The sequence below is a fragment of the Tachyglossus aculeatus genome, chromosome X1 (genome assembly GCF_015852505.1).
Source record: "Tachyglossus aculeatus isolate mTacAcu1 chromosome X1, mTacAcu1.pri, whole genome shotgun sequence".
Taxonomy (NCBI): domain Eukaryota; kingdom Metazoa; phylum Chordata; class Mammalia; order Monotremata; family Tachyglossidae; genus Tachyglossus; species Tachyglossus aculeatus.
The window spans coordinates 57,486,179-57,512,735 of NC_052101.1; the positions used below are offsets into that span (position 1 = coordinate 57,486,179).

The 26,557-nt window shown below is 54.2% G+C and overlaps 1 long non-coding RNA gene across 1 annotated transcript; it reads left to right on the top strand.

The window, feature by feature from the left end:
• Window positions 1-312: 312 nt before the first annotated feature.
• LOC119919866 lies at window positions 313-13,048 on the top strand. Its single transcript, XR_005447728.1, has 3 exons — window positions 313-329; window positions 12,583-12,692; window positions 12,974-13,048. It is a non-coding gene; the product is annotated as an uncharacterized LOC119919866 (long non-coding RNA).
• Window positions 13,049-26,557: the final 13,509 nt, after the last annotated feature.

Consider the following 26,557-nt stretch of genomic DNA (forward strand, 5'->3'; position numbering starts at 1 on the left):
AGCAGGACTTTCGTTGTTTGTGATGTTGTTTTTGCGGCCGGAGAGGTTCGGTGGGGAGAGCCCAGATCTGGGAATCAGGAGACCTGGGTTCCGGTGCCATGACGTGGGCCGAGACAACAAAGTGCGTGTTCTCTCAGAAGCTGCGCTCCTGCCCGCTGAGCCACCAGCGCCGGAAGCCATTCCTCCACATGGGGTCCCGAGGGATCGCCCATCAGTTCCGTTAGCCCCCTGTGGGACGAGACTGTGTCCAACCCGATAAGCTTGCATCTACCCCAACGCTACATCGGATCGAATTCTGGCTGTGCCACTCGTCTGAGGTGTGACCTCAGGTAAGTCACTTGGCTTCCCTGTGTCTTGGTTCCCTCGTGTGTAAAATGGTGATTAAGAGTGTGAACCCCATGTATGACAGGGACTGTGTCCAACATGATTAACTTGTATGTACCACGGTGCTTCCTACAGTGCCTGGCACAAAGTAAGGGCTTAAACAGCCTTTTTTTTTAAAAAAAAAAAAAAAAAGAGTGACGTAAAAGATATTTGGCAGTCGGGCTTTAGTTCCAGAAAGCAGACGATCTTGGGTATCATCCATATTAAGCATGTTTGCCTGGCTTTCAAAAGAACTTTCTCATTTTGAAGCATTTACATAATAAACAAAATCCTGCCTAATCATGTAATTAGAGTCAGTGCAGGCGATAACATGGAAATCCTGTAATTACATCATCACTAAGTACGATGGCATAATCATGTGGTGTTCTAGCGTGGAAAATTGTATTAAACTCATGGAATTAACAAAAAAAATCCTTCGAGTATTACGTCTGACCTCTAGAGTCGAAACCCTTGAAGTCATAGATTCAGCTTTCTTTCACTACCCAGATGGTTTGATTCTGTTGCATGTCAGAACGAGGACTATTTGAGAGGGACCCAACGTATGCTCGGTGGAGAGATCTCCTTCCATTCTGAGAGCTGGTCTCCCAAAAGCATGGTGTCCATCAGACCTCTGACCTCCTGCCCTTTAGAGCAGGAGGCCTTTAGAGCCCTTTCTAGACTGTGAGCCCGCTGTTGGGTAGGGACTGTCTCTATATGTTGCCAACTTGCATTTCCCAAGCGCTTAGTACAGTGCTCTGCACACAGTAAGCGCTCAATAAATACGATTGATGATGATGGGCAGAGGGAGCGCATTCCAGGCCCGGGGGATGACGTGGGCCGGGGGTCGACGGCGGGACAGGCGAGAACGAGGCACAGTGAGGAGATTAGTGGCAGAGGAGTGGAGGGTGTGGGCTGGGCTGTAGAAGGAGAGAAGGGAGGTGAGGTAGGAGGGGGCGAGGTGATGGAGAGCCTTGAAGCCGAGGGTGAGGAGTTTCTGCCTGATGTGCAGATTGATTGGTAGCCACTGGAAATTTTTGAGGAGGGGAGTAACATGCCCAGAGCGTTTCTGGACAAAGACAATCCGGGCAGCAGCATGAAGTATGGATTGAAGTGGGGAGAGACATGAGGATGGGAGATCGGAGAGAAGACTGATGCAGTAGTCCAGACGGGATAGGATGAGAGCTTGAACGAGCAGGGTGGCGGTTTGGATGGGGAGGAAAGGGTGGATCTTGGCAATGTTGTGGAGGTGAGACCGGCAGGTTTTGGTGACGGCTTGGATGTGAGGGGTGAACGAGAGGGCGGGGTCGAAGATGACAACAAGTTTGCGGGCTTGTGAGATGGGAAGGTTGGTAGTGCCGTCAACAGTGATGGGAAAGTCAGGGAGAGGTCAGGGTTTGGAAGGGAAGACAAGGAGTTCAGTCTTGGACATGTTGAGTTTTAGGTGGTGGGCAGACATCTGGATGGAGATGTCCTGAAGGCAGGAGGAGATGCGAGCCTGGAGGGAGGGGGAGAGAGCAAGGGCAGAGATGTAGATTTGGGTGTCATCAGCATAGAGATGATAGTTGAAGCCGTGGGAGCGAATGAGGTCACCAAGGGAGTGAGTGTAGATCGAGAACAGAAGGGGACCAAGAACTGAACCTTGGGGAACCCCCACAGGAAGGGGATGGGAGGGGGAGGAGGAGCCTGCAAAAGAGACTGAGAATGAATGGCCGGACAGATAAGAGGAGAACCAGGAGAGGATGGAGTCTGTGAAGCCAAGGTTGGATAGCGTGTTAAGGAGAAGGGGGTGGTCCACAGTGTCGAAGGCAGCTGAGAGGTCGAGGAGGATTAGTATAGAGTATGAGCCATTGGATTTGGCAAGCTGGAGGTCACTGGTGACCTTTGAGAGGGCAGTTTCCGTGGAATGTAGGGGACGGAAGCCAGACTGTAGGGGGTCGAGGAGAGAGTTGGTGTTGAGGAATTCGAGGCAGCATGTGTAGACAACTCGTTCAAGGAGTTTGGAAAGGAATGGTAGGAGGGAGATGGGGCGATAACTAGAAGGTGAGGTGGGGTCAAGAGAGGGTTTTTTTAGGATGGGAGAGACATGGGCATGTTTGAAGGCAGAGGGGAAGGAACCAGTGGAGTTTGAGTGGTTGAAGATGGACGTTAAGGAGGGGAGAAAGGACAGAGCGAGGGATTTCATGAGATGAGAGGGAATGGGGTCAGAAGCACAGGTGGCCGGAGTAGCACTTGAGAGGAGGGAGGAGAGCTCCTCTGAGTATACTGCTGGGAAGGATGGGAGAGTAGCAGAGAGTGTTGAGAGCCGGGGGGTTGGAGAAATGGGGGGGAGTGACTTTGGGGAGGTCGGACCTGATGGATTTTATGTTTTTTGAGCATCAGCTTGGTAGAAGGAATGAGGGCTGGAAGTTTAGGCGTCTGGGTTCTCTTCTCAGGTTCACTTAGCCCACAACCCTCTGCTATCCTGATGGATGTTGACAATCCTGGGGCTATCTGTAATCACTTGATAGCAAAATGTGTACTGTGTGCCAACCACTACACTTAGTGCTGGGGTTGATACAAGATTGTCACCGAAAGGACTCACAATCTAATTATTATTATTATTATTTGCTCAAATAACGTGCTGGGGAGATGAGACCAGGATGCCAGACAGTGGGGTGGTCTCACAGAAAGAGCCCTGTCCTGAGAGTCGGGAGACCTGGATTCTAAGCCTGACTCTGCCACTTCTTTGCCAGATGGCCTTGGGTGAGATAAGCTCTCTGTGTCTCTGTTTCCTTATCTGTAAAATGGGGATATGACTCCTATTCTCCTTCCCCTAAAACCATGAGCCCAAAGGGAACAGGGATTGTTTCTTATCTGATTGGTCTCTATTTTTTTTCAATGGTATTTATTAAGTTCTAACTATGGAAGTATCATGACGTTTCAAAGAACTGGTTCTTCCAATCACGGGGGGAAATGCTGACACCTGGGACTCTGAATGCATGGACTTCTCACCTCCAGGCCCCCTTCCCTGGACAAATGGGAGGAATAAAAGAATAACTCTTTGGAGAGAAAGTTAAGGAAAGCACTAGTTCTCTCCATTCCATGTTCTGTGGTTGTACTCTCCCCAGCATTCAGAGCTCTGAACACATTAGATGCTCAATCCATACTACCGATGGCTGGATTGAGCCAACATTTCTGGGAGCCAACCACTCTGGGTAAGACTGGGGAGAGAAACTTGATATTGTAGTGAGCATTTTACCTATATTTCAACATTTGTCAAATGGGTTTTGTTTTGTTTTGTTTTAACTCTAGCATACTTTGTGCCCGCACTGTTCAAAGCGCTTGGGTGGATACAAGCAGATTGAGTTGGATGCAGTCCCTGTCCCAAGTGGGGCTTACAGTCTCAATCCCCATTTTACAGATGAAGTAACTGAGGCCCAGAGAAGTGAAGTGACTTGCCCAAGGTCAGACAGGAGACAAGTGGCAGAGCTGGCCTCAGAACCCATGACCTTTTGGCTCCCAAGCCCATGCTCTATCCACTACGCCATGCTCAAATGTCCCTTGGCTTCTTGATCTTTGTCCCCTGTGGATGAGGAATGAAACTATTGAAGGCGATTTGAAAGTCTGCTTTCAAGGATGTTGTGTTCTGATCAGACAGATCTGGGCACAAATCATTTATTATTTTCATTATCATTATCATCGTCATTATGGGGAACTCTTTATGTATCTTAAAATGTATTCTTCTGTCCACAAAACGGAGGAAGATTCATTATAGGGTAGTCTAAGGGACCTGGGTTCTAATCCCAGCTCTACCACTTGACTGAGAGGTAACTTGGTGAAGTTACTTATCTATGCCTCAGTGACCTTATCTGTACATTGGGGATTAGGACTCTGAGCCCTAAGGGCTGTATCCAACCTGACTGTATCTACCCCAATGCTTAATTTGGGGCTTGGCACGTTGTACGTGCTTAACAAGTGCCATAAAAAAATTAATCACTTTTTTGGGCCTCAGTTTCCTCATGTGGAAAGTGGGGATTTAATATTAGTTGTCCTTCTGACTGTGATTGCGAGTCCCATGGGGACAGAGACCGTGACTGGTCTGATTACCTTGTATCTACCGCAGCAATTAGTATAGCAGGTGGCAGTAAATTTCTAACAAATATATCAATTATTATTACTTGGGAGGAGCATCTATCCTCCGGCTAGAGGCTAGATTGTAAGACTGCCCTCTGCCACCCTCCCCGCATTCGTTTGTTCATTCATGCAATCACATTTATTGAGCACTCACTGTGTGCAAAACACTGTACTAAGCTCAAAAGACCCTGGGCGGGCAAATATTAATAACAATAATAATAATAATAATAATAATAATAATAATAATAATAATAATAATAATGACATTTGTTAAACATTTACTATGTGGAAAGCACTGTTCTAAGTGCTGGGGAGGATACACAGTGATCAGCTTGTCCCAAGTGGGGCTCACAGTCTTTATCCCCATTTTACAGATGAGGTAACTGAGGCACAGAGAAGTTAATAATAATAATAATAATGGCATTTAGTAAGTGCTTACTATGTGCAAAGCACTGTTCTAAGTGCTGGGGAGGTTACAAGGTGATCAGGTTGTCCCACAGGGGGCTCACAGTCAATCCTCATTTTACAGATGAGGGAACTGAGGCACAGAGAAGTTAAGTGACTTGACAAAAGTCACACAGCTGACAATTGGAGGAGCCTGGATTTGAACCCATGACCTCTGACTCCAAAGCCCAGGCTCTTTCCACTGAGCCATGCTGCTTCTACTATGTGCAAAGTACCGTATTAAGCGCTGGAGTAGTTACAAAATTATCAGGTCCCACGTGGGGTTCACATTCTAAGTAGGAGGAAGCACAGGGATTGACTCCCCATTTTGCAAATGAAGGAATTGAGGCCCAAAGAAGTTGTGATGTGTCCTAGTGCACACAGAAGGTAAGTGTCGGAGCCGCGATTAGAACCCAAGTCCTCTGGCTACCAGGGCTTTGCTCTTTCCACTAGGCCACTCTGCTTCCCATATTTGCTTTAGGGCAAAGCCTAGAAAGAAACTGAAGCTCCCCCCGCCCCAAGCAAACAAACATTCATTAATTCAATTCATTCAATAGCATTTATTGAGCTGTTATGGTTTTTCATGTCAAATAACAATTGCCATCTATAAAGCCAGTACAGACTTGATTCACGAAAAGCACCATGGCCTAGGGGATCGAGCACAGGCCTGGGAGTGCAAAGGACCTGGGTTCTAATCCCGGTTCCACCATTTGTCCGCTCCGTGACCTTGGGCAATTCACTTCACTTCTCTGTGCCTCAGTTAACTCATCCATTAAATGAGGATTAAGCCTGTGAGCCCCATGTGGGACAACCTGATTACATTGTGCTTACCAGCACTTAGAACAGTGTTTGGCATGTATTAAGCACTTAACAAATACCATAATGACATTATTATCATTTAATTATAATTATTATGTTGCCCTGCTGCTCCCCTGCCTCAGCTTCCCCCCTTCATCCTGGCGGTGTCCCCCCAGTGTCAGTCAATCCCTTGCTCCACAGACAGAGATTTCTCAAACTCTTGGCCCCAGTTGAAAACTTTGCTAATGATCCAATCAGTCGCCTGAAACCTCTTTGCTCAGACTGTCGGTTTCTTGAGTGGCTGGAATTTCTGACTGTCAGCTCCCTGTGGGCAGGGAACGTACCCATCAACTCAGTACTCCCCCAGCACGCCCTATAGTGCTCTGCACACAGGAAATGCTCATTAATTATCAGTATATCTTCACCTCATTCTCTCCGCCTCCCACCGCATTTCTGTACACAAAGTGCACAGTTATGTTACAGATAAGCACATAAATGCTGCAGGGCAAATAGTGAATGTCCAAAGGTCCCAGTTCCAAGGGTGTAGACGATGCAGAAGGGAGAAGGAGGCGGGGGGAAAGAGGGTTAAATCTGAGAAGGCCTCTTGATGGAATTGCAACCTTAATATTGCTCTGAAGACGGTGAGAGTGGTGGTCTGGCCTACGTGGAGGGGGAGGCCATAGGAAAGGAGTGGGAGGCAGATAGGTGAGATGAGAAGCAGCGTGGCTTAGTGGAAAGAGCACGGGTTTGGGAGTCAGAGGACATGGGTTTTAATCCCGGCCCCGCCGCTTGTCTGCCATGTGACCTTCGGAAAGCTACTTAACTTCTCTGTGCCTAAGTTACCTCATCTGTAAAATGGGGATTAAAACTGAGCCCCATATGGGACAACCTGATTGCCCTGTATCTACCCCAGTGCTTGGCACATCATAAGTGCTTAACAAATACCATAATGATCTCTATTTCAATGCTTAGTACACTGTCTGGCACATAGTAAGTGCTACACAGGCACCATGAAAAGAAAGATCAGTGCCACGTGGGCGTGATAGAGAGGTGCAGCCTCACAGAACAAAACCTAATAACAATAATGGAATTTGTTAAGCACCTACAACGTGCCAGGCACTGTATTAAGTGCTGGGGTGGATAAAAGCAAATCGGATTGGTCACAGCTCCTGTCCCATTTGAGGCTCATAGCCTTGATCCCCATTTTACAGATGAGGTAATTGAGGCCCAGAGAAGTGAAGTGACTTATCCAAGGTCACACAGCAGACAAGTGGAGAAGGCAGAATTAGAACCCACGACCGTCTAACTCCTGTGTTCGTGCTCTATTACACCAGCTGCATCATGGGGTGATAAGAAAGGGCAGCCTCCCAGACCGACACTTGATGCCACCAGGGGGTGATGGGCACAGCCACCCAGAATAATTATGCGCATCACAAGGGGGCAGCTTGCTGCTCTCAGGACAGAGGATGGCTCTGCTTCCAGGGGCCGGGGGAATCTCTCTGTAGAAGCTGCTTAGTGCATTTTCTTGGCCTCCAATTTCATCCTTCTTAGGCTGTTGTAAGGGTCAATTCCCAGATTTCCCCCCATTACTGAGTAGGCTGTATCACTACCCCAAAGAGAACACTGTGTCCGTGTGTGAATAATAGCGGGGAAGTAGAGTGATGACGTGTCTGCCACTCCTGGGAGAAAGGGGCAGCCATCTGGGCCTGCCAGTGATGGCTTCGGAGAGTAGTGTCTAGATTCAGGGAGAAAGACGATCAGCATGTGTACTCTATTCCTCTCTGAAAAGCAGAGATCTGGGATGGAGTTGTCACAGGTGTAGACGGGGAGAATGGAAGACAGGTATTGTACTCAAAATTGAATATTTTTCAGTTTATATTGGATCTCCAGTTCCTGGAGTACAAGCCCCTCCTGGTCTACTGGATTTGGAGGGAGTGGTTAAGTATTAGTAGGGCAGGGTTTTGCATTCAGCTTAAGTACGATGGATTGTCTGTATCTGTAGGTCTCACTTCTCCTGGTATTTGGGGGGTCACTGGGAGGAGGGAGCATTGACTCCCAGGCCCGGGCTCTTTCCACTAGATGATGTTGCTAATAAAAATAATCACGGTCTCTGGTCACTTATGTGCCAAGAACCTCACTAAGCATTGGGGTGGGTGTAAGCAGATAATAATAATAATGGCATTTTTTAAGTGCTTACTATGTGCAAAACACTGTTCTAAGCTCTGGGGAGGTTACAATCAATTAATCAATCAATTGTATTGAGCGCTTACTGTGTGCAGAGCAGTGTACTAAGCGCTTGGGAAGTACAAGTCGGCAACACATAGAGACAGTCCCTACCCAACAGCGGGCTCGCAGTCTAGAAGGGGGAGACAGAGAACAAAACCAAACATACTGACAAAATCAACTAAATACAATAGATATGTATAAGATAAATAAATAGAGTAATAAATATGTACAAACATATATACATATATACAGGTGCTGTGGGGAAGGGAAGGAGGTAAGATGGGGGGATGGGGAGGAGGACGAGGGGGAGAGGAAGGAAGGGGCTCAGTCTGGGAAGGCCTCCTGGAGGAGGTGAGCTCTCAGTGATCAGGTGACAAGGTGATCAGGTTGTCCCACAGGGGGCTGACAGTCTTAATCCCCATTTTACAGATGAGGTAACTGTGGCCCAGAGAAGTTAAGTGACTTGCCCAAAGTCACACAGCTGACAATTGGCAGAGCCAGGATTCGAATCCATGACCTCTGACTCCAAAGCCCGTGCTCTTTCCACGGAGCCATGCTGCACAAACAGTGCCTATCTCAGCTGGGACTCAGATGAGGAAGCAGAGAACCAGAGAGGTTAGGTGACTTGCCCTCTGCCTCTCCTCTTTATCCTTGACTCTTCTCTCTTACTTAACCCACGTATTCAATGCATCACTAAATCCTGTAGGCCCCACCTTCACATGTGGCTAAAATCCGCCCTTTCTTCTCCATCCAAATGGCTACCGCATTACTACAATCACTCATCCTATCCTACTTGGATTACTGCACCGGCCTCCTTGCTGACCTCTCTGCCTCCTGTCTCTCCCCACTCCAGTCCATACTTCACCCTGCTGCCCAGATCATTTTTCTACAGAAACATTCAGGATGTGTTTCCCTGCTCCTGAAGAAACTCCAGTGGTTGCCCATCCACCTCCACATCAAACAAAACTCCTCTCTGTCAGCTTTAAAGCACTCTTATCACCTTGCCCCCCCAACCTCACCTCACTGTTCTCCTAACTATAAGCCAGCATACACACTCTGCTCCTCTAGTGCTAACCTTAGCTCACTGTGCCTTGATCTCATCTATCTCGCAGCTGACCCCTCGCCCTCATCTGGCCTCTGGCCTGGAACAGCCTCCCTCCTCAAATCCAGCAGACAATCCCTCTCCCCCAGCCTTCAGAGTCTTATTGAAGACCCATCTCCTCCAAGAGGCCTTCCCTGACTAAGCCCTCTTTCCTCTTCCCTCTTCTTCCACTCCCTTCTGGGTAAACCTGACTAGCTCCCTTTGTTCTTCCCCGCTCCCAACCTGACAGCATTTATGTATAGATCTGTAATTTGTTATTTCTTTATATTGATGTCTTCCCCCCGACCCCCACCCCTTTAGGCTGTAAGCTCATTGTGGGCTGGGACTGTTTTTATCGTTGTATAGCACTCTCCTAAGCATTTAGTACAGTGCTGTGCACACAGTAAGTGCCCAATAAATCAGTCAATACAGTCGAATGAATGAGTAAAGTGGCAGATCTGGGATTAGAGCCCAGGTCCTCTGACTCCTAGCTGCTTCCCAGTGCCTTCCATTGTGATGGGGAAGTAGAGTTGCCTAGTGAAAAGAGTCCTGGCTTGGGAGTCAGAGGACGTGGGTTCTAATCCCACCTCCTCTGTGTACCTGCTACGTTACCATGGGCAAGTCACTTCATTTCTCTGGGTCTCAGTTTCTTCAACTGCAAAATGGGTATTCAGTATGTGTTCTCCCTCTTACTTGGAGTGTGAGCTTCATGAGGAACTCATGTGGGACCTTATTATCTTGTAACTACCCCAGAGTTTAATACATTGCTTGACAGACTGTATGCACTTAACAAATAGAGAAGCAGCGTGGCTCAGTGGAAAGAGCCCGGGCTTTGGAGTCAGAGGTCATGGGTTCAAATCCCTGCTCCGCCAAGTGTCAGCTGTGTGACTTTGGGTAAGTCACTTAACTTCTCTGGGCCTCAGTTACCTCATCTGTAAAATGGGGATTAAGACTGTCAGCCCTCTGTGGGACAACCTGATCACTTTGTAACCTCCCCAGTGCTTAGAACAGTGCTTTGCACATAGTATGTGCTTAATAAATGCCATCATTATTATTACTAGTAGTATTGCTATTATTATCATTACCACATTTCCTCCTATCCTCAAAGCCTCCTTCTCCTCCTCCCCCAGGAAGGCTTTTTTGATTAATTCCCAACACCCTAAGTCATAGCATTCCCAGTAGCTCCTTTAGCATTTAAGTATGGTGCCCTAACTCCTGCATCTAGGTATATACCCATTAATAGATTGACAGTATAGGATAAACTCCTTCTACTGCTCATTTTTTTCACTGGCCGTCTCTCTGCTCCTCCTCTAGTTGAATGAATCCTTTGTCTCCCCTGTGAAAATGTGGTGCTCTTCTGTGCCGATTTGTATTTTCCAAGCGCGTAGTACAGTGCTCTGCACACAGTAAGTGCTTAGTAAGTACAATTGAATGAATGAATCAAATCCTAATAAATCACTGTGCTATTTAAATGCTTATTGTGAGCCAAGGGCTGTCCTAAGCAGTGGGGAAGAGATGAAATAAACAGGTCAGCCACAGTCCCTGGGTTGGCTGCTGTGTGACCTTGGGCAAGTAATTTAACTTCCAAAGTCCCTCAGTAACCTCATCTGTAAAATGGGGATGAAGATTGTGAGCCCCAGGTGGGACACAGACTGTGTCCAACTTGATTACCGTGTATCTATCCCACTGCTTAGTACAGTCCTTAGTACATACTAAAGTGCTTAACATTTGCCATAAAAAAGAAGGGAGAACATGTACCAAATCCCCATTTTACAGTTGAAGAAACTGAGGCACAGAGCGGCATTTCACCCAAGCTCACACAGCAGGCAAGTGGTGGAGGCAGGATTGGAACCCAGTTCATCTGACTCCCAGATCAGTGCTCTCTTCACCAGGGGACATGGCTTTGAGCTATCTCTGACAGGAATGTCCTCCCTCAGATGAAACCTCAGCTTTCTGAGCCCCAGGGGGACAGGCCCAGGCCTCAGAGCCCTGGGCGGGGGGGGCGGGGGTGAGAAAGAACTGGGCCTCAAAATCCCAAGGGGCAGAAACCAGGCCTCAGAGCCCTGGGTGGGGGGAGGGGGGCGGGCAGAACCAGGCCTCAGAGCCCCGGCTCCAGTGTCAGAATCTTAAAAAGACTTGGATTTCACAGGCTGGATCAGAGCTCACAACAATGAGGTGTTGAGGCAATTTTTTTAAGCCTTTACTCCATGGGTAACCTTTAAAATTTTGTTTTACTTTTCATTTACTGTTAATGAGGCTAATTAAGAACAGTTGAAATCAATTAAGACTAATCAGACAAGCTTAGGGCTAATTAAGAATGATGGGAAGGATGCCTCTTCTCTTTTTTTCTTCGGAGAGCAGCCAGTTAAGGCTGAAAGGACCCCAAATGGCAAGTTGCTGACCTTTGAGGGCAGGAATTTCATCTACTAACTCTAGTGGACTCTTCCACTTCCTGAATACAGTGCTTGACACAGAGTAAGTGCTTAGTAAATACTGTACATTGATCGACTGTTGATGGATTGAAGCCTGTCCCTTATAATAATAATAGTAATAATAATAATAATTGTGATAATTGTGGTCTATTTAAGCACTTAATATATGCCAAGCACAGCTGTTGTTGTGTGCCAGAGGATACACACTGCTTCGAGGTTAAAGGCCACACTGCAGTTGCTTCTGTGTTTGTTTTCCTGATGTAATTCTATAGCCCTTTTTTTGGTATTAAGCATTTTCTATGTGCCAGGCACTATACTGAGCACTGGGATAGATACCATAATAAAACTAATAATAATAATTTCCAGCCATCATCAGAGACATCTTTTAGCGACATCTCTAAGTTATGAGACACTTCGTGGCATTGATTTACAATACAGGGTTAATTCTTTATTTTCCAAGGTGAGGTTTACACCATGTTATAATATTCTAATTTGGGCTTCGTTTTCTTTACATTTCCAGGGTCTCTGTACCCTCCTAGAAGACACTTTCATCCAAAATTGGCCTGGTTTATTCAGAGTTCAATCTTTAACCACTTTGACCATAACCAGTGAGCTGTCACTGCTCAGATCTTAGGTGCATCCTGGGTGCTTTTCATATGAAGGAACGTGGAAGATGATGTGATTTATTCTGATGACTTGACAACTGTCCACATGTTTTGTTTTGTTGTCTGTCTCCCCCTTCTAGACTGTGAGCCCATTGTTGCATAGGGACTGTTTCTATATGTTGCCAACTTGTACTTCCCAAGCGCTTAGTACAGTGCTCTGCACACCGTAAGCACTCAATAAATACAATTGAATGAATGAATGATGAGCCTGAGATGAGTTTGGGCACGTACTTCTCAAGCGCTCAGTACAGTGCTCTGCACAAAGTAAGCACTCAATAAATACGATTGAAAGAATGAATGAATAAAGGCGAACATTGCTGTTTAGACTGCTAATAATAATAATAATAATAATTTCTATGTGCCAAGCACTGTTCTAAGCTCTGGGGTAGGTGTAAGGTAATGAGGCTGGACCCAGAGGCTGTCCCACATGGAGCTCACAGTCTTAATCCCCATTTTACAGATAAGGTAACTGAGGCCCAGAGAAGTGGAGCGGCTTACTCAAGGTCACACAGCAGACATGTGACACCTCAGTTCTTCCTCTGCACCCTAAAACTGGAAACCTGTTCTGTGGTAAGTCCTGAGGGGCCTTGTGTGGCATGTCCCAACCACAAGGCATTCTGGGAAGGGAGGCCGGAGAACCCCATGGCAGACCTGCTCCGTGGCTTCGGGTCAGTCACAGGCCCACAGACAAGGTGGCCAGTAGAACTGCCATTTGTCCGATCTGACCTCTCACCTGATCCAATTCTCAGCCGACCCGGCCAATGTGGTACGGGTCGGTACCGAATGCCTCCCTGTCCACCATTTTTATTTTCCGTGCCCAGTCTCCCTCCGCTCCTTTACTCCGACTGCAGGGTTCCACGGAGCGGAAGCAGTGCCCGTGCCCCCAGGGACCGGAGAGGGAAACACCGCTGGAGAAATGCCGCAAGATAGGCGGACTTCCGAGAAGCGGCGTGGTCTTGTGGAAAGAGCCCGGGCCTGGGAGTCAAGGGACCCGAGTTCCAATCCCAGCTCCACCAAATGCCCGCTGTGTGACATTGGGCAAGTCGCTCCACTTCTCTGGGCCTCGGGTCTCCTACTTAGACTGTGAGGCCCACATGGGACAGGAACCGTGTCTGACCTAATTCACTTGTATCTACCCCAGCGCTTAGAAAGGTGTTGAACACATAGCGCTTAACGAATAGCATAAAAAATGTGTTCCGTGAGACATGACACCCTGGGCACCAGCACTTAGTACAGTGCTTGGCATATAGTAAGCGCTTTAAAAATACCATCATTATTATTGGTTGGTACAAGATCTGCAAGGGCCATGAGTGGTCACCCCAGTGGCCAGCCTTAAAGCTGACTCGCCCTTCATTCCTTGTCTTCTCCACCCCTTCCCTGCCTTTTCCCTCCACTCTTCCAGGCTCCTGGGTTAAGGGCCCCCCGAAACTTGGCCACCTCTACCTACTTCTTACACCAACAGTCCATTCCTGGAAGCCGAATGGGACAGAAGCAGGGAGGAGAGAAGCGGTGCGACTTGTTGGAAAGGGCCCGCGGGGGCCTGGGAGGCCGAAAATCTGGGTTCCAAGCCCTACTCTGCCACTCATCTGCTGTGCGACCCTGGGCAAGTAACTTCACTTCTCTGGACCTCAGTTACCTCTTCTGTAAAATGGGGGATCGAGAGTCTGAGCCCTACATGGAACAGGGACCTTGTCCAACCCGATTATCTTGTATCCACTGTGGGGCTCAGCACAGTGGCTGGCACATTGAAAGTGCTTAACAAATACCATTAAAAAGCAAACAAAAAGGGAAAAAGAGATGCAGAGGGAACAGTGGGGCCTGGGAACTGGGGAGGCCTCAGTGAAGAGCTTGAGTTCATTCATTGTTAAATTGATTGATTTGTTTGTTCTTATTTACTCAATACCCTCCTGGATGCAAAGCACTGTATTAAGGGCCGGGAAAGCACCGGACGAGCATTAGACCCGATCCTCAAGGTGAATGTGAATGGGTTGCAGGTGTCTATAATTGAGTCTACTTTTCCAAATCCTTTTACTGATGGGCAGCTGCAAATCCCCTTCTCCTTAATAGCCGCCTGCATCTTCCTTCCTTGATTCTCCAACCCCACCCGCAGAAACCCAGTCTCTCCATTAGGTGCCCTTCAATGGGGCAAGTGGCACTGTGCCTTTAAAGCCCCAGAGGCTTCTGGGCATTTTCGTGCACCATTTTGTGACCCGTGGAGTTTGGTTCCTGTAGGCGGTTTGGTGAGCTGGGGCTGTGATTCTCCTTTGGTTATCTTATCTTTTGTTTATTTATTCAATTGTAATTACTGAGTGTTTACGGTGTGCCAAGCATTGTAGGAAGTGATTGGGTGATAGTTAATGCTTATTGAATGGGTGGTGCTAATAGGTTGATTTTGAAGGCTCAGAACTTGACTTGGGTTGATGCCTTGCAGGGACAATTTAAGGCTGGGCTAATTGATGTTGACTACGTGGGTGAGGGGGTGGTTTGCAGGGGGCTTTGGTTTTTTATGGAAGATTCAGAAATGACTTTGGTGTATAGGTTTGTAATATCTGGTGACTTAATTCGGGACAACAAAATACCTTTGGAATTGAGGAAGTTGAGGGGTTGTGATGCTATGAAGTCTTTATACTATGTGTCTAGACATGATGTTTGCGTTGGGGGAAAAAGGGATGGGGCAGAAACCACGGGGTGCATGGGGGTGCATGCTCATCATCTCTGTGTGTCTGTCGTTGTATCTTCTTCCGTGTGCTCTTGCCAGCCCCTAGTTAGCTAGGATTTCCTACTAAACTATAAGGTCACCATGTCCAGTGTCCTTCCCCGAATGGGACCCTGCACCTGGACTGAGGTGGAAGGTGCTGAGCTTCTTCTGGAAGGCTCATGAACCCCCTTATCATTCCCAAGGGGGTGCACACCCAGCCCCCATCCACTGGTAACCTTCCCACCGCCCTCCACCATCCTCCCTTGATTCATTGCCACTTGTCAGTCCCGGAAGTGGCGGTATTGTAACATCAGACTGTGAGCCCCCCACCGGGCAGGAACCAAGACATTACTGTTATCGACAAGTAGAGTGCAAAATAGGTTAATCAGTGTAAATCGGCCGCAGGGTTCTTGTACCCAGGGTGGTGACACAGATAGGAAAAATGACTCGGAGACATGAGTGCAGATAGAGCAGTAAAGAACGAAAGTGGCTACCTGCCCGTTCACCTCCCGGGAGAGGTACTAGTGGCAAGCAGCCCCGATCCCATTCTCACTGTGTCTTTTATTGAGTTACAGCAACATGGGAGCAGAGTAATTGGGAATCTCAGGAATCCAATTAGGACCGACAGGATGTTATAAATTCTCATTATTCTCTGTTTTCACTGCCTTGTGCAGGTTGTTGTTAAATGCCCTATGGCCTTGCATAGATCGGTGTTACTGGCCTTGAAGACATCTGTTGCTGAGTCTTGCATAAAATACAAAAAGGAGTTGTTCTCTTGGCCTGCACAAAATGGAGGGTTACTGTCAGCATACACAAAATGGAGTCAGTCATGTCAAGTCCACTAGTGGACAACAATCCCCGCTTTGATCCTTCCAAGGCCCATGGCCTCCGGGAGGATCACATACGACCCTCCTCAGGACAACAAAGGTCTTCCGCAAAGCCGGCGCCTAAAGTAAAGGACAAGGAAAAGACAAAAATCCAAGCATAAAAGAAAAGATAGAAAAATCCAACCAAAAAATGCAGGCACAACAGAGCAGACCACACACAACAATCCCCCTCAGTGAAACGCGGCATCCAGACCGCGCTGCATGTCCATGATCTCAGCCTTGGACAGGGGTACAGTCGGGGGTTGCAGAAGCATCAGGGTAGAGGAAGCACATCAGAGGCAGGCCTTCAGGAGCTGAAAAACACAGCACACCAAAAACAAGCCAGCAGCAACACACACAAATAAGCAAATAAGCAACCAGACCAATCTCACGGGACCGAGGCCCATCCGGTAGAAGTTCGGCACAGCCGTAAAGCTGGGACAGCGGGTGGCTCAGAATCCTGAGAGCCAGCAGAAACCGATGGGGGAGTACAATCAAGAGGTGAAACATCAAAAACGGCTGGCTTCACCTGGGAGTGGTGGATCCATGAGGGGCGCTCAGCAACAGGAACTGCAGAAAAGGAAGACAAGAGAACCTGGTAGGGCCCCTCCCAGGATGGCTTAAGTGAAGCGTTGCCGACCACGCGCTTAACCCAAACCCAATCTCCAGCGACGAACGGATGCAGATGATCGGTGAGAGGGGTGCGCTGATGGAGGATTCCAGTAGCCTGCTGCTCAACTAGAGTTGCCTGGAGAGACAAAACATAGGCTCGCAGGGCATCATCGCCCACTTGTAGGGTCGGAGGAGATCGGGGGTCTGAAAGGCTTCCCCAATACGGGGAATGACCAAATAGCATCTCATAAGGAGATATATTTAAAGGAGCCTGGGGGCGACATCGTAGACGATAAAGGGCGAGAGGTAGAACCTCGGGCCATTTGAGATGAGTTTCCATGCAAAGCTTTCCCAAAAGTGTTTTCAACTCACGATTGGCACGTTCCACTTTCCCTGAACTCTGGGGATGGTATGGTGCATGTAAAGAACGTTCGATTCCAAGTGATCGATAGATTTCAGATAGAACAGACTCAGTGAAATGCGATCCCTGATCAGAATCAATAACAGCAGGTGGCCCAAACCTGGGAATGACTTCCCGCAAGAGACATTTCACCACTGTAAGAGCGGTTGCTCGGGAGGAAGGGAAAGCCTCAATCCACCCAGTGAGGTGATCAACAATGACTAGTAAATATCGGAAACGACCAGCCCTTGGAAGTGTCACAAAATCAACCTGCAAACCCTCAAAAGGGGAATAGACCCAAGGGCGTCCCCCCAAGGGAACCTGACGACCAGGGTGAGCACTGAAGCTCTGGCAAGTAGCACAACTGGCTGTAACCCGTTTGGCAACAGGATGGATACCTGGGGCAAACCAAACTCAAAGAACTGTGGCTGCCAAGGCATCTGCACCAAAGTGAGTCTCCTGGTGAAGACCCAGACAAACTGGTCGCAGTGCAGCAGCGGGCAGAATAGGGCGTCCATCAGGGACCCAAAAGAGTCCGTCCTGTTCCAGCGCCTCATATTGCTGAGGCCACTAGGCAGAGCATAGGGTGGTAGCACTAGGCAGAGCAGGAAGATAGCACTAGATGGAGCGGGGGGACAGCACTAGGCAGAGCGGGGGGTATAGCACTAGGCGGGGGGAGATAGCACTCAGCAGAGCAGGGGGGATAGCACTAGGCAGAGTGGGGGAGATAGCACTGGGCAGAGGGGGTCAGGGAGACAGCCCTGGGGGGTCGGGGCGCGACAGCCCTAGGCGGTCCGGAGAGGGGGGCAACAGCCCAAGGCGGGGCGGGGGGATAGCAGTAGATGGAGCAGTGGGAAAGCACTAGGCGGAGCAGGGGGATAGCACTAGGTGAAACGGGTGGGATAGCACTAGGCAGGGCCGGGGGGGGCCGACAGCCCTAGGTGGGGCGGGGGGCCGACAGCCCTAGGCGGGACAGGGGGATAGCACTAGACGGAGAGCGAGGATAGCAATAGGCCAGGCGGGGGGTGACAGCCCTAGGCGGGGTGGGGGGGTAACAGCACTAGGCAGAGCGGGGGTTAACACTAGCGGAGTGGAAGGATAACACTAGACGGAGCAGGGGGCGACAGCTCTAGGCAGGGCAGGGGACCACAGCCCTAGGTGGAGCGAGGGAATAGCACTAGATGGAGCGGGGGGCTAGCAGTAGACAGAGAAGGGGGGTGACAGCCCAAGGCGGGATGGGGGGATAGCAGTAGACGCAGCCGTGGGAAAGCCCTAGGCAGAGCAGGGGGATAGCACAAGATGGAGCAGGTGGGATAGCATTAGGCAGGGCGGGGGGCGACAGCACTAGGCAGAGCAGGGGGGATAGCACTAGGCAGAGCAGGGGAGATAGCACTAGGCAGATCATGGGGAGATAGCACTAGGCAGAGCATGGGGAGATAGCACTAGGCAGAGCATGGGGGGATAGCACTAGGCAGAGCATGGGGGGATAGCACTAGGCAGAGCGGGGTGGGGGATAGCACTAGGCAGAGCGGGGGGGGGATAGCACTAGGCAGAGCGGGGGGGGATAGCACTAGGCAGAGCATGGGGGGATAGCACTAGGCAGAGCTTGGGGGGATAGCACTAGGCAGAGCATGGGGGGATAGCACTAGGCAGAGCATGGGGGGATAGCACTAGGCAGAGCATGGGGGGATAGCACTAGGCAGAGCATGGGGGGATAGCACTAGGCAGAGCATGGGGGGATAGCACTAGGCAGAGCATGGGGGGATAGCACTAGGCAGAGCATGGTGGGGGTAGCACTAGGCAGAGCATGGGGGGATAGCACTAGGCAGAGCGGGGTGGGGGATAGCACTAGGCAGAGCGGGGGGGGGGATAGCACTAGGCAGAGCATGGGGGGATAGCACTAGGCAGAGCTTGGGGGGATAGCACTAGGCAGAGCATGGGGGGATAGCACTAGGCAGAGCATGGGGGGATAGCACTAGGCAGAGCATGGGGGGATAGCACTAGGCAGAGCATGGTGGGGGTAGCACTAGGCGGAGTGGGTGGATAGCACTAGACGGAGCGGGGGGATAGCACTAGGCGGAATGGGGGCACTGCACTAGGCAGAGCGGGGCGTATAGCACTAGGTGGGGGGAGATAGCACTCCGCAGAGTAGGGGGGATAGCATTAGACAGAGCGGGGGGATAGCACTAGGCGGGGCTGAGGGAGACAGCCCTAGGTGGGGCGGGGGGGGGCGATAGCCCCTTGCAGGGTGGGGGGGTGACAGCAGTAGGCGGAGCGGGGGGATAACACTAGAAGGAGCAGGGGGGCAACTGCCCTAGGCCGGGCGGGGGGTGACAGCCCTAGGCAGGGCGAGGGGATTGCACTAGATGGAGTGGGGGATAGCAGTAGACGGAGCAGAAAGGTGGGGGCGACAGCCCTAGGTGGGGCAGGGGGATAGCAGTAGACAGAGCAGGGGGATAGCACTAGGCAGAGCGGGGGAGGGGGGGATAGCACTAGGCTGGGCAGGGGGGATAGCACTAGGGAGAGTGGAGGGGATAGCACTAGGAAGAGCGGGGCGGATAGCACTAGGCGGGGCGGGGGGGGTGACAGCCCTAGGCGGGTCAGGGGGATAGCACGAGACAGAGCGAGGGGATAGCACTAGGCGGGGTGGGGGGGCGACACCCTAGGTGGGGTGGGGGGTGACAGCTCTAGGCGGGGTGGGGAGCGACAGCCCCATGTGGGGTGTGGGGGTGTGACAGCACTAGGCAGAGCAGGAGGATAAAACTAGACGGAGTGGAAGGATAACGCTAGACAGAGCAGGGGGCAACAGCCTTAGGCAGGGCAGGGGGCAACAGCCCGAGGTGGAATGAGGGAATAGCACTAGACGGAGCGGGGGGATAGCAGTAGACGGGGGGGGCGACAGCCCAAGGCGGGGCGGGGGGGGGAGGATAGCAGTAGACAGAGCCATGGGAAAGCACTAGGCGGAGCTGGGGTATAGCACTAGGCAAAGCGGGTAGGATAGCACTAGGCAGGGCTGGGGGTTGACAGCCCCAGGCGGGGCGGGGGGCCAACAGCCCCAGGCGGGGCGGGGGGAGACAGCCCTAGGCGGGGTGGGGAGTGACAGCCCCATTCGGGGTGGGGGGGTGACAGCACTAGGCGGAGCGGGGGTTAACACTAGGGGAGTGGAAGGATAACACAAAATGGAGCAGGGGGCAACAGCCCTAGGCGGGGCGGGGGGCGACAGCTCTAGGTGGAGCAAGAGAATAGCACTCTATGGAGCAGGGGGATAGCAGTAGGAGGAGGTTGGGGGGGGGCGGCGACAGCCCTAGGTGGGGCAGGGGGATAGCACTAGATGGAGAGGGGGGATAGCACTAGGCAGGGCCTGGGGGATAGCACTGGGAAGAGCTGGTGGGGATAGCACTGGGCAGAGCAGGAGGGATAGCACTGGGCAGAGGCGGGGGGATAGCGCTAGTCGGAGCAGGGGTATAGCACGAGGCAGAGTGGGGGGATAGCACGAGGCAGAGTGGGGGGGGGTAGCACTAGGCAAAGCAGCGGGGGATAGCACTAGGCAGAGCAGAGGAATAGCAATAGGCGGAGCGGGGGAATAGCAGGATAGCAGGGGTAGCACTAGGCAGAGCAGGGGGCAACAGCCCTAGGCGGGGCGGGCGGGGGCAACAGCCCTAGGCGGGGCAGTGGGGAATAGCACTAGGCGGAGCAGGGGGAATAGCACTAGACAGAGCAGGGGGATAGCACTAGGCGAAGCTGGGGGGAAAGCAGTAGGTGGAGCTGGGGGGATAGCACTAGGTGGAGCCTGGGGGAAAGCAGTAGGCGGAGCTGGGGGGATAGCACTAGATGAAGCGGGGGGACAGCACGGTGGTGAGGATAGCACTAGGCAGAGTGGGGGGATAGCACGAGGCAGAGTGGGGAGATAGCACTAGGCAGAACGGGGGGGGGGTAGCACTAGGCAAAGCAGGGGGGAATAGCACTAGGCGGAGCAGGGGAATAGCACTAGGTGGAGCGGGAGAATAGCAGGATAGCAGGGGTAGCACTAGGCAGAGCAGGGGGCAACAGCCCTAGGTGGGGCGGGGGGGGGGCAACAGCCCTAGGCGGGGCAGTGGGGAATAGCACTAGGCGGACCGGGGGAATAGCACTAGACAGAGCAGGGGGATAGCACTAGGTGGAGCTTGGGGGAAAGCAGTAGGCAGAGTTGGGGGGATAGCACTAGGCGGAGCCGGGGGGAAAGCAGTAGGCGGAGCTGAGGGGATAGCACTAGGCGGAGCCGGGGGGATAGCACTAGATGAAGCGGGGGGACAGCACAGTGGGGAGGATAGCACTAGGCAGAGTGGGGGGATAGCACTAGATGGAGCGGGAGGATAGCACTAGACGGAGTGGGGGGATAGCACTAGTCGGAGTGGGGGGATAGCACTAGGTGGAGCCGGGGAATAGCAATCAATCAATCGTATTTATTGAGCGCTTACTGTGTGCAGAGCACTGTACTAAGCACTTGGGAAGTACAAGTTGGCAAAATATAGAGACAGTCCCTACCCAACAGTGGGCTCACACTAGGCGGAGCCAGGGGGGGATAGCACTAGGTGGAGCAGGGGTATAGCCCTAGATGGAGCGTGGGGACAACAAACCTAGTCGGGGCAGGGGGCGACAGCCCTAGGCGGAGTGGGGGGGATAGCACTAGACGGAGCAGGGGGAATAGCACTAGGTGCAACCGGGTGATAGCACTAGACGGAGCGGGGGTGACAGCACTAGGTGGGGGGGATAGCACTAGGCAGAGCCGGGGGGGGGATAGCACTAGGCAGAGTGGGGGGGGGCGAGAACCATAGTCGTGGCGGGGGCTGACAGCCCTATGCAGAGTGGGGGGATAGCCCTAGGCGGAGCAAGGGGGCGACAGCCCTAGGCGGAGCAAGGGGGCGACAGCCCTAGGCACGGCAGGGGGGCGACAGCCCTAGGCACGGCAGGGGGGCGACAGCCCTAGGCGCGGCAGGGGGGCGACAGCCCTAGGCGCGGCAGGGGGGCGACAGCCCTAGGCGCGGCAGGGGGGCGACAGCCCTAGGCGCGGCAGGGGGGGCGACAGCCCTAGGCGCGGCAGGGGGGCGACAGCCCTAGGCGCGGCAGGGGGGCGACAGCCCTAGGCGCGGCAGGGGGGCGACAGCCCTTGGTGCGGCAGGGGGGTGACAGCCCTTGGTGCGGCAGGGGGGCGACAGCCCTAGGAGGAACAGGGGGATAGCACTAGACAGAGCAGGGAGATAGCACTAGACGGAGCAGGGGGATAGCACTAGACGGAGCAGGGGGATAGCACTAGATGAAGCGGGGCGATAGCACTAGACGGAGCAGGGGGGACAGCACTAGGCGCGGGGGGGTAGCAGTAGACGGAGCATGGGGGCAACAACCCTAGTCGGGGCAGGGGGCGACAGCCCTAGGTGGATCGGGGAGATAGCACTAGACGGAGCGGGGGGGATAGCACTAGAGGGAGCGGGGGGACAGCACTAGAGGGAGCGGGGGGACGGCACTAGGCGGGGTGGATAGCAGTAGGTGGAGCGGGGGAATTGCACTAGACAGACCACAGGGGAAAGCACTAGGCGGGGGTTCTAGCACTAGGCAGAGTGGGGGCGATAGCCCTAGGCGAGGAGGGGGGCGACAGCCCTAGGCGAGGAGGGGGGCGACAGCCCTAGGCGAGGAGGGGGGCGACAGACCTAGGCGAGGAGGGGGGGGCGACAGCACTAGGCGGGGCGGGGGGACAGCACTAGGCGGGGCAGGGGGACAGCACTAGGCGGGGCGGGGGGGCAGCACTAGGCGGGGCGGGGGGGGGGAATAGCACTAGGCAGAGCAGGGGAGGAATAGCACTAGGCGGAGCTGGGGGATAGCACTAGGCGGAGCTGGGGGATAGCACTAGGCGGAGCTGGGGGATAGCACTAGATGGAGCGAGGGGGAAAGCACTAGGCGGGGGGGATAGCACTAGGCAAAGCAGGAGGGGATAGCACTAGACGGAGCGGGGAGGCAACAACCCTAGTTGGGGCAGGGGGCGACAGTCTTAGGTGGAGCGGGGGAATATCGCTAGACAGAGCAGAGGGATAGCACTAGACAGAGCAGGGGGGACAGCACTAGGTCGGGGGGATAGAACTAGGCAGAGCGGGGGGGCTAGCACTAGGTGGAGCGGGGGGGGCGACAACCGTTGTCAGGGCAGGGGGTGACAGCCCTAGGCAGAGTGGGGGGATAGCACTAGGCAGAGCAGGGGGATAGCACTAGGCAGAGCAGGGGGATAGTACTAGGCAGAGTGGGTGAGATAGCCCTAGGTGGGGCGGGGGAGCAACAGCCCTAGGCGGGGCAGGGGATGACAGCAGTAGGCAGGGCAGGGGGCAACAGCACTAGGCGGAGGTGTGGGGGGGGGTGACAGCCCTAGGAGGAGCAGGGGGATAACACTAGACGGAGCTGGGGGATAGCACTAGATGGAGCGAGGGGGAAAGCACTAGGCGGGGGGGATAGCACTAGGCAAAGCAGGGGGGATAGCACTAGACGGAGCGGGGAGGCAACAACCCTAGTTGGGGCAGGGGACGACAGCCCTAGGTGGAGCGGGGGAATATCGCTAGACAGAGCAGAGGGATAGCACTAGACAGAGCAGGGGGGACAGCACTAGGTCAGGGGGATAGAACTAGGCAGAGCAGGGGGGGATAGCACTAGGTGGAGCGGGGGGGGCGACAACCGTTGTCAGGGCAGGGGGTGACAGCCCTAGGCAGAGTGGGGGGATAGCACTAGGCAGAGTGGGGGGGATAGCACTAGGCAGAGCAGGGGGATAGCACTAGGCAGAGCAGGGGGATAGCACTAGGCAGAGCAGGGGGATAGCACTAGGCAGAGTGGGTGAGATAGCCCTAGGCGGGGCGGGGGAGCAACAGCCCTAGGCGGGGCAGGGGATGACAGCAGTAGGCAGGGCAGGGGGCAACAGCACTAGGCGGAGGTGTGGGGGGGCGACAGCCCTAGGAGGAGCGGGGGGGATAGCACTAGACGGAGCAGGGGGATAGCACTAGACGGAGCGGGGGGATAGCACTAGACGGAGCGGGGGGGACAGCACTAGACGGAGTGGGGGGACAGCACTAGACGGAGCGGGGGGGGCAGCACTAGACGGAGCGGGGGGGACAGCACTAGATGGAGCGGGGGGGACAGCACTAGATGGAGCGGGGGGGACAGCACTAGACGGAGCAGGGGGGACAGCACTAGACGGAGCAGGGGGGGACAGCACTAAGGGGGGGGGGTAGCACTAGCCAGAGCAGAGGGGGAGGGATAGCACTAGGCAGAGTGGGGGGGCAGCAACCCTAGTCGGGGTAGGGGGTGACAGCAATACGAGGAGTGGGGGGATAGCACGAGACGCAGCAGAGGGACAGCATGAGACGCAGCAGGGGGATAGCACTAGGCGGAGCGGGGGATAGCACTAGGAGCGGGGTGACAGCCCTAGGCAGGGTGGGGGGATAGCACTAGACGGCGGGGGGGATAGCACTAAGCGGAGCAGGGGGATAGCACTAGGCAGAGCGGGGGGTAGCACTAGGCAGAGAGGGGGTGATAGCCCTAGGCGGGTCAGGGGACCACAGCACTAGGCGGGGCCGGGGGCGACAGCCCCAGGCCGGGGGCGGGGGGGAGCGGGCGCGACAACCCTAGGCGGGGCGGGGGGCTACAGCCCTAGGAGGCGTGGGGGGTGATTGCACTAGACGGAGCAGGAGGGTAGCACTAGGCCGGGGGGATAACACTAGGTGAGGCGGGGGGGTGGCGATAACACTAGATGGAGCGGAGGGATAGCACTAGGCGGAGCCGGGGGATAGCACTAGGCAGAGCAGGGGGACAGCACTAGGCAGAGCAGGGGGACAGCGCTAGGCAGAGCAGGGGGACAGCGCTAGGCAGAGCAGGGGGATAGCGCTAGGCAGAACGGGGGGATAGCACTAGGCAGAACGGGAGGATAGCACTAGGCAGAGCGGGGGGATAGCACTAGGCAGAGCGGGGGGATAGCACTAGGCAGAGCGGGGGGATAGCACTAGGCAGAGCGGGGGGATAGCACTAGGCAGAGCGGGGGGATAGCACTAGGCAGAGCGGGGGGATAGCACTAGGCAGAGCGGGGGGATAGCACTAGGCAGAGCGGGGGGATAGCACTAGGCAGAGCGGGGGGATAGCACTAGGCAGAGCGGGGGGATAGCACTAGGCGGAGCGATAGCACTAGGCGGAGCAGGGGGATAGCACTAGGCGGAGCAGGGGGATAGCACTAGGCGGAGCGGGGGGATAGCACTAGGCGGAGCAGGGGGATAGCACTAGGCGGAGCGGGGGGATAGCACTAGGCGGAGCGGGGGGATAGCACTAGGCGGAGCGGGGGGATAGCACTAGGCGGAGCGGGGGGATAGCACTAGGCGGAGCGGGGGGATAGCACTAGGCGGAGCGGGGGGGATAGCACTAGGCGGAGCGGGGGGATAGCACTAGGCGGAGCGGGGGGGATAGCACTAGGCGGAGCGGGGGGGGATAGCACTAGGCGGAGCGGGGGGATAGCACTAGGCGGAGCGGGGGGATAGCACTAGGCGGAGTGGGGGGATAGCACTAGGCGGAGCGGGGGGATAGCACTAGGCGGAGCGGGGGGATAGCACTAGGCGGAGGGGGGGGATAGCACTAGGCGGAGCGGGGGGGATAGCACTAGGCGGAGCGGGGGGATAGCACTAGGCGGAGCGGGGGGATAGCACTAGGCGGAGCGGGGGGATAGCACTAGGCGGAGCGGGGGGATAGCACTAGACGGAGTGGGGGGATAGCACTAGGCGGAGCGGGGGGGGATAGCACCAGGCGGAGCGGGGCGGGGATAGCACTAGGCGGAGCATGGGGAAACAAACCTAGTTGAGGCAGGGGGTGACAGCCCTAGGCGGAGTGGGGGGATAGCACTAGACGGAGCCGGGGCGGGGGACAGTACTAGGCAGGGGGGATAGCTCTAGGCAGAGCCGGGGGGTGGATAGCACTAGGCGGAGCGGGGGACAAGAACCGTAGTCGGGGCAGGGAGTGACAGCCTTAGGCAGAGTGGGGGGGGATAGCACTAGACGGAACGGGGGGAAAGCACTAGGCGGAGCAGGGGGTTAGCACTAGGTGGAGCAGGGGGATAGCAGTAGACGGAGCGTAGGAGCAACAACCCTAGTTGGGGCAGGGGGCGACAGCCCTAGGCAGACCGGGGAGATACCACTAGACGGAGCTGGGGGATAGCACTAGAGGGAGCGTGGAAAAGCACTAGGTGGGGTGGATAGCACTAGGCAGAGCAGGGGGAGATAGCACTAGGAGGAGCAGGGGGATAGCACTAGACGTACCCGGGGGGAAAGCACTAGGCGGGGGGTGTAGCACTAGGCAGAGTGGGGGCAATAGCACTAGGCGAGGGGGGGTGGCGACAGCACTAGGCAAGGTGGGGGACAACATCCCTAGGCAGGGTGGGGGGCGACAGCCCTAGGCGGGGTGGGGGGATAGAACTAGGCGGGGCGGGGGGGCAACAGCCCTAGGCAGGGCGGGGGGGGCGACAGCCCTAGGCAGGGCGGGGGGGGGCGACAGCCCTAGGCAGGGCGGGGGGGGGCGACAGCCCTAGGCAGGGCGGAGGGGACGACAGCCCTAGGCAGGGTGGGGGGGGGCGACAGCCCTAGGCAGGGCGGGGGGGGCGACAGCCCTAGGCAGGGCGGGGGGGGGGGGGCGACAGCCCTAGGCAGGGTGGGGGGGGCGACAACCTAGGCGGGGCGGGGGGGGGGGCGACAGCCCTAGGCGGGGCAGGGGGGGATAGCACTAGGCGGAGAGGAGGGGAAAGCACTAGGTAGAGCAGGGGGGGATAGCATTAGAAAGAGCGTGGGGAAACAAACCTAGTCGGGGCAGGGGGTGA